We start from the raw sequence: 8,369 nt of genomic DNA on the forward strand, positions 1-8,369 counted from the left end.
TTATTTTTCAAATTATTCATCATTTCTTTGTAAATAAATACATTTCCGAATCAATATTTATAAAAACAAAATATTTTAATATTAAATTATTTTTTGTTAGATGATGTTGAATCATGAAAAAATTCATGAAACTGAAATTCTGCTATTTAGTAAAAGGAGGACTTCCCTTTGTTATAATATGAGTAAACAATATTTATAATTTTAAAAGGCCCTCTTGATGTCTTAATTTTGAATAAAATGATGTGGTTTGATTTTACGTCATAGATATAAAGTGGGATGTGTTACTTCCTGTTGGTAACAGTGCATTCTATACAATTTTATTTTTTCCACTATGCAAATGTTGCCAAAATCTTAATAGTATAATACCTAATTATACTGATGTGTTTATTACCTATGACAACCTAATATTTTCATTGCATTTGTTTTGGGCAAAAATTGCTGCTGTTTGTGCTTAAATGTTAGATTATTAATTTTAAGCAGGGCTGAAAGACACTAATACAAATAATTCATTTTTTTGTAAATCTTAAGATATATTGAGCAATTACAATGTAATTTTGTTTAACTTTGATCTTCCACTTTGTAGACATTATTATGTTTGTTGAATGAGAAGTGTTTCTATAATTTGTTTTTGTAATAATCTTTCTAATATGTTCGCACTTGAAAGAGATAATCAAATTATTTTAGTTCTTTTTTTAATACATTGGATTTAGATTATATGAATATCTAGGTAATTTTTTTTTTTTTTGTATCTTTATTTTTTAAACTATAGTTTTGACTTATTATTACACTGCATCATTTTTATCTTGGTAGTATAAAAACATTAAAACACTTGCTTTTGCACTTCATACAAAATGTACTTTGGTCAACGCTTATACAACCTAATAAATTTACAAAAAGAAGCATTCGTTTCCTTAAATGTACAATACAGAATTGTAGTAAAATTTAGAAAATTAACTCTTTTTTTGTTAAGGTTTATGTACCCTTCTGTAGCCATTTTTGGAAAATGACGGAGTCATTGTTCCATTTCTAGCGACCTGAACTTCATTACATTTCTCTGCCTACCGCGCTTGGTTTCGTATTTACTATTTTCTATACAAACTGGAATCTGCTTGTGTTATCATTAATTATGCATGAGAGGTCATTGTGTAGTAATCAGCCAGGAACCAGTTTACAAACTAACTGGTTTCTGCTTGTATTCCACTACACTCGGACAAAGTGTTGTAGTTTGACGGGAACCAGTTTAGAATTTGTAAACTACAAAACGTAATCGGTTATTGTTCATTCCGTTTTGGTGTTTCATACCGACTTTTATGGTTTGAATAAGCTTAAGACCCTTCAAACATTAATGTGATAGGTATATTAAAGACTGTTTTACAAAAGGATGGAACTGTTTTGCTTTCAAAGTCGTACTATAGTGATATCTGTTATGTACGGATTTCCACTCTCACCGGTTAATTTCTTTTTTTACACGTGCTTTTGAAACTTCCTGTTTAAACATCGCAAGTTTTAAAATTGTTTTGTGAGTGAATTTAACTTATTTTAACAATCATGAAGTATTCCAGAATCATTTTCAAGCAGTTTCTTCTTCTTTTTGATGATGGAAAATAGGTTTTTCTCAAGAAAATACCGCAAACGATCGCAGAGGAATTGAAACGTACAAGTCAAGTCGGCACCTATTTGACGTCAATTCGGCATCCAGTAATATTTGTTATAATATTTTCTATTCAATTAATTAATAACTGTTACCAAGTACATAGTGAATATGTTGTTGTGTATTTAGGTAAACAACGAAACCAAAGTGAAATTATGTTGTTGTGTATAAAGGTAAACAACGAAGCCCTTACCCAAGCTGTTGTTTTAACAATTAGACAATTATTAAAAAAAAATGGAAAACTATGAGTCCCTTTCAATAAATCAAACTTTCATGCCAAATAATAAGCAAATTTAAGGTGTTTTTTTTTCAGTAAAGTTTAAAAAGCATTAAACAAACAATCCTGTAAAATGCTCAACTGGTTTAAATAATGCATAAAAATATCCAATATCTCATGTATTAGTCCAAATAATTATGACGTCTGGCAAGGCTATTTTTTTTTTTTTCTGTGACGTCTTCCTACGAAGTTCGTAGGAAGGCTTTCTTAGGAAGGCGTCCCAGAAAAAAATTAACATAGCCTTGCGGTCATAGAAAGGTGTCCCAGAATAAAATTAAAAAAGCCTTGCCAGACGTAATAATTATTTTGACTACTCATATATATATCATTAAAAATACACCAAAAATGTCATTTAGTTGAGAAAAATAAATATATACAAAATGTACAATGAACACCCAAAAATGTGAAAGTTAGTATTTAACTCTTTTTGCTTAAATACTGAAAAAAATTCTGGCAACCCCTTACTTATTTTTACTCTTTTTGCTTAAAATACTGTTAAAATATATATTTAACATGGGTGACGAATTGACTATATCAGGTGTCGATTTAACCAGGTGCTGATTTGTCCAGGTGCCAATTTAACCAGGTGCCGGTTTGACTAGAATTCTTTGACAAATGTTTGAAATTACCTGAGTTTCATTAGACCTTTGATAACTGTAACAAAAAGATTATTTACTTAATATTTTGTGGTATCAGGTCTGTTCGCGCCCAATACACTTTCGCACCTTGCAGGTTTGCACCTCGCATGTTCGCACCCAAGGTCCGTTCGCACTCTACTCATTCGCGCTCAATTTTAATTCAAATTCAAGTTGAATAATTGGAAAATCATGATTGTTGTTTTAAATTGCTTTGGTGTAAATACTGAATGTATTTAAAGATTGGTATGAGTAAAACATTGAAGATTTTAAAGGAAAAACACAAAAGATAATTGTTTTTAACAGCTTGGTCCTTTAGATCTGAAACAACGAAACAATAAAATATAGGAACCAAAATATAGCAATCCACTATTATAACCAAAACATGATAAAATCTATTCAACACACAGAAAAAAACATATTCAGAATCTCACTTCATTTTGAAAGAAGTCAATGAAACAAAGTTATAGCAATACACTAACCAAAACATGATTAAGAGTTATTCAACACAAAATAAAACGTTGACAAAATACCACTTTAATTAGAAAGGATTATTATTATTTTTAACAATACGCTATCCAAAACATAATTAAGATTTATTCAACACAAATAAAAATGCTGTCTCACTTTATTTTGAGACAATGACAACAATTATACTTATAAGAAAACACTTGCTTACAGAGTTAATAAACACAAAACCAATTAAGATTGGGTGCGAACATTTAGGATGTGAAAGTGAAAGGGGGCGAACATGAGTGGGCGGGAACGGACCCGGATTCAGACTATGTACCAGTGAGAAATATACAAGCCTTTCTACGGTATTTATTTGTACAATTCAGGTAGTCTTGACCTATTCATTTGTCTTAAAAAAACAGCCAGTTGTCACCTTCACTTCACACACACACATATATACGAATATCAATTATATGCTTACGAGACATGTTGCATTGTTAAACTAATTACGGTATGTGAAAATCAAGACTTTCATAAAAACTATCCCAATATTAGAGACAGTGGCGTCATTTTTCTTCAGAGCTTTCAGCTCTTTGATTGTACGAACTTTTCAAACTTTAATTGTATCAAAACTACAGATATTATGAATAATAGAGATAGGCCATTTTGTACATATTCCAAGGGGAAACTTGATGCAAAGCATTATTTTTTACTGTTCCATTGCATTTAATAGAAAAAGAGGACTTTGTGGCAAATAAATCAAGATTTTTATAGAAAATCCACAGCCTTTATCCTTGTACTCTCATATTTGGCAATTTGATGACTGATAGATATAGGATTATTGCATGCAGTGCTAGCATTGATTTCCTTAAAACTAGTTTATAAATGTAGTTATTGGTTAAGACAAGTATAAATATGGCCAAAATCAAGTACAACTTTTAGGGTGCGCTCGACTTTAGTGACTCAGCACGAGGTGTTTTGGAATTTACAGGTTACTGAGAACTTTTTGTAAAGAATAAACACTAGCACATCATAGAAAATCAAGTGAGTAATTTATGTTTCAAATTTTATAACAAAAATCTCTGTATTAAAGGCTGTGGATTTTCTATAAAAATCTTGATTTATTTGCAACAAAGTCCTCTTTTTCTATCAAAGGCAATGAAACAGTAAAAAATAATGCTTAGCATCAAGTTTCCCCTTGGAACATGTACTAAATGACCTATCTCTATATTTTATCATATATTTAGTTTTGATACTATTGAGGTTTGAAAAATTCGTACAAAAAGGGCTACAGAAGGGTACATAAACCTTAAGGATTTTGGTTTTTCATCATACTTATTAGAATTTCATTTTAAAACATTTTAAACTACAAATGTATATCATTAGAATAGTTGAAAAAATGAAATGAAGGTCTCTGCAAAATATTTAAATTTATTTCTAAGATCAATGCAAAAACTACCTGGCAAAATTGTTAGACTCTATGCTAAAAAATGTGTGATTTATATTGAATGTCTACATACTGTTCTTATACAGAGTGTGAATACTTACAATACTGTATTAGAACAAATATGGCTACCCCAAAGTCAGAAAACAAATGTCAATTTTATACTGCAACATATATATTGTTCAAAATACATTTAGTTTGATATTGCTAATAATTCTTTACAACAAATATAGTTATTATCTGAGGGAATGCATTGATTTTAGTATTTTTTGTGTATGAAGCATTCACACAGGGGATTATATTTTATTTGCATTAATAACCTATCTTGTGAAAATGTTAGGAACATTGTCTCTTTTTTCTCATTTGGGCATGTTATGATTTGTTCTCCCCTATTTAATTATTTTTTAGATAAGAAATGTTGTTATTTTGGCATATTAAACGTATCAATTATTTTACAGATACCTATTGTGAAAATTTTGTTAGATATCCAATACTCCATAAAGATTCATTTGTGATAATTTTCTGTTTTTTGTATGCTTACATGTATTTCATCTGAATTTAATTTGTATTCTTTATTGATAAAAAATCTTTTTCTCTGTTGAATCCTTAACCACTTTTCCTGGACTCCAAAGCGATTAAAGTGTCCATATATACAATTGAGAAAACCTCATTCCAGTTCTGACTTGGTACAGACACTTTCAAATTAAACTGATTGACTGAACCAGGTTTTACAGCTTGCCAAATCTCTTATTTATATGTTATTTCTTTTCAAAATAACTATTTTCTTGAAGTCAATGTTCTCATTTGAATATGGTACATAGATATAGGAAGATGTGGTATGAGTGCCAATGAGACAACTCTCAATTCAAGACACAATTTATAAAAGTATACCATTATTGGTAAAAGTATGGTCTTCAACACTGAACCTAGGCTCACACCGAACAGCAAGCCATGAAGGGACCCAAAAATTACAAGGGTAAAACAATTCAAACAGGAAAACGCACAGTCTTATCTATATAAAATACGAGAAACATGTATTTGTTTCATCTATCATAAATAGACAATTGATAATATGCCTAGGATACATTTAAGAAATCTGCTTTTAAATTCTACTGACCATTTAAAGACTTCTTTAATGTAGCATTTTATTCTTGCTGAAATTTCTATAAATATGTTACACATGTATCTCTTGCCCTCCTGGCGCAGCTGTTTATTTTGATACAACAAACGTCATTAGATGTGTTAGATTTACATGTATAGTGAATAATTAATTTGATATGGAGTTTTAAAACGGGATAAATGGCCCCATTAATATGGTTTTAATTGATCATTACACTTGGTTTAAAATCTTTGTCAATTTATTTCATGCATTTCTTTAATTGAACATTGAACTAAATGAAGGGAATATTTAATTCTTCATTTGCCAAAAAACATAATTTTATAAAATATATGATACCTGCTGTTTGATGTGTTTATAATAAATTACATGCTATTAATGAGCCATAAATACAACTTAATTTCATTTCGACAAGAATTGATACTTTTCATGTTCAGTGTGAAGATATCATTATTATCATCAGAAGTATTGTAGATCATTGTATTTATGTTAATATCTCTTTGATGATTATTATATAAATTAGAAAGTATTTAAAGTGATACATGTATGTTAACTTTTGATGGAAAAAAACCTGTTCAGTTGGTTAACAATTATGCCAAAAATCAAATGCACGTTTCCTTCAAAATGTATGTAGAAAAATGGCCTTTACATGGTTATTTATCTTTTTGAAACAAATGAAGGCCACCAGGTCAGGATCGAAGCTCCTAGATTTTAAGTTTTATAATTGATTGTGTAGGAAAATTAAAAAAAATCCTTTCAAAAACTGGATTTAAACATTACTGTTCTAAATTTCATACTAAGATTGAGTAAGATAGATTAGGATATGAGACTATTAGTGCTATTTGACAATCATTTGTAAAGTGGTCATCTAAAGGATACCAATATTAACTCAACCATTATTATGTACATAGATCATGTATGGCTGAATTGTTTGTGGATCACTAACATTGCTCATTTATTTTCTATATGATGTTATTTATTTTGTTCTTGTTGATTTGCTAATAAAAAAGATGATGTCACCTTCTGATTTTGTTCGTTATATTATTTAAAAGTTATTTATTAATATTTGCATTTCATGCAACAAATGCAAGCAACTAATGCAGCAAGTAAATATCTATCCAAAAGAGAGGGGAAAGATACCAGAGGGACTTTCAAACTCATAAGTTGGAAAAAAAACTGACACTGTTGAGGCTAAAAAAGAGAAAGACAAACAAACAAAAGTACACACAAAACACAACACAGAAAACTAAAGGATGAGCAACACTAAAACCGACCAATCTCAGGTGCTCCGGAAGGGTATGCATATGCTGCTACACATGTGGCACCTGTCATGTTAACCTGACCATATTTGTGGTTAACATAGGTTGTTATTGGTTGAGGTATCATCAAGTTCTACATTGACTTTTTTTTTTAGTCAAGTTCCTTTTCAGATGAAGTACCAGCTAACAAAGCAGCCAACAATATGGTAGTTGTATATTATAAATAGTTATGACATGTATGTAATTTCTACATTCAAGGCTGTATACTCCACAGAGAGTCATCTAGTATAGATTCATTGCTTGCCTAACCTTCACTGGCTCAAATTATAGACAATCATTCTTACGGCATCTAAGCGTCAGACCACCTCTGAACACGAGAATTTGCCTACTGTGTAACCTACACAAATACACCCATTTCCATTCTTAATTTTATGAAGCCTCAAATCTTGACCTATATCTGCAAATTGAAGGTCAGTTAAACACAAAACTGTACAAGAAAAAAGAAGATTTCAGTTTCCCAAAAAAGAAATTTCCAGTACTATGAAGTGACATTCCAGCATCGCAGTTAATACGATATTCCAGAACTTGCATTTTCTATCAAGATATCCTGTATAGAGGGTTGCTTGCTCACCATAGAGAAGCTATTAACAAAGAGTTCCAAAATTTAAAAAAAAAATCGACATGACTGGATATCTGATGAACGACAATGCAGACAGTGTAAATTTGAATTTCTTTGGACAATTAATATGATGAATTAGTTATACTTTTTGCTTTAGGAAACCAATTATATATTATAATGAAAACAAATCCTAAAGAAAAATAAACTTATATAGAAGTGTTCAATTATAAACTTAAGATCACTGACTTGTATGCACTAACGAAGACAATACAAAAAACAAGTTATAATTAATACATTGTGCTTTGCTGAACAGGATAAATGATAACAATGCTAAAACTCAAAAAAGATTGTCGGTGAATTTACATTAATGTTGCTTTAATAACATTTAGGGTAGAGTATAAGTATTGTGTTATTTTCAGCTTTTTTTTAGATCTGATATTTTATAATTAGCATCTTGTTTTAAAAATAAATAGTTTGGATCATTGGTATACTCAGTTTGTGGAAATTTTAATTGCCCCTAAACCATGAAAGCCAAGGTTCTGTTCACTTTTGATCAATGTTTAGAAAATACTTGAGACAGTTGCTTATTGGCCATAACACAAAAACATCTTGTAAACCCTGTGTGAGTAATGAATAAGATAATGGTGTTTGAAGTTTTGTACAGGAATATGCTACCTGAAGTGTTGTGGTTTGTTTTATTACTTACATTTAGTGCTAAAGGTATCAATAATGTTTCTGAAGATAAAATTATCTATACTGTCGATCTGTTCATAACTATCAAGGTTGAACTTTATGAAATTAATATTTGGAAATTAATATATGTGTTTTATCCATAAATCATGGTGCTGATAAAGCGTTTTCAAGTTAATCTTCCTATACATATTTCGAGAGAGGGGTCAACTTAAGTATAAACA

At 29.9% G+C, this 8,369-nt stretch overlaps 1 long non-coding RNA gene across 1 annotated transcript; it reads left to right on the top strand.

The window, feature by feature from the left end:
• The first annotated feature begins 123 nt into the window (after positions 1 to 123).
• Positions 124 to 6,601, top strand: LOC139522787 (uncharacterized). Its single transcript, XR_011664494.1, has 2 exons — positions 124 to 970; positions 4,331 to 6,601. It is a non-coding gene; the product is annotated as an uncharacterized lncRNA (long non-coding RNA).
• The last annotated feature ends 1,768 nt before the right edge of the window (positions 6,602 to 8,369 follow it).

The sequence above is a fragment of the Mytilus edulis genome, chromosome 5 (genome assembly GCF_963676685.1).
Source record: "Mytilus edulis chromosome 5, xbMytEdul2.2, whole genome shotgun sequence".
NCBI classification, from domain to species: Eukaryota; Metazoa; Mollusca; class Bivalvia; order Mytilida; family Mytilidae; genus Mytilus; species Mytilus edulis.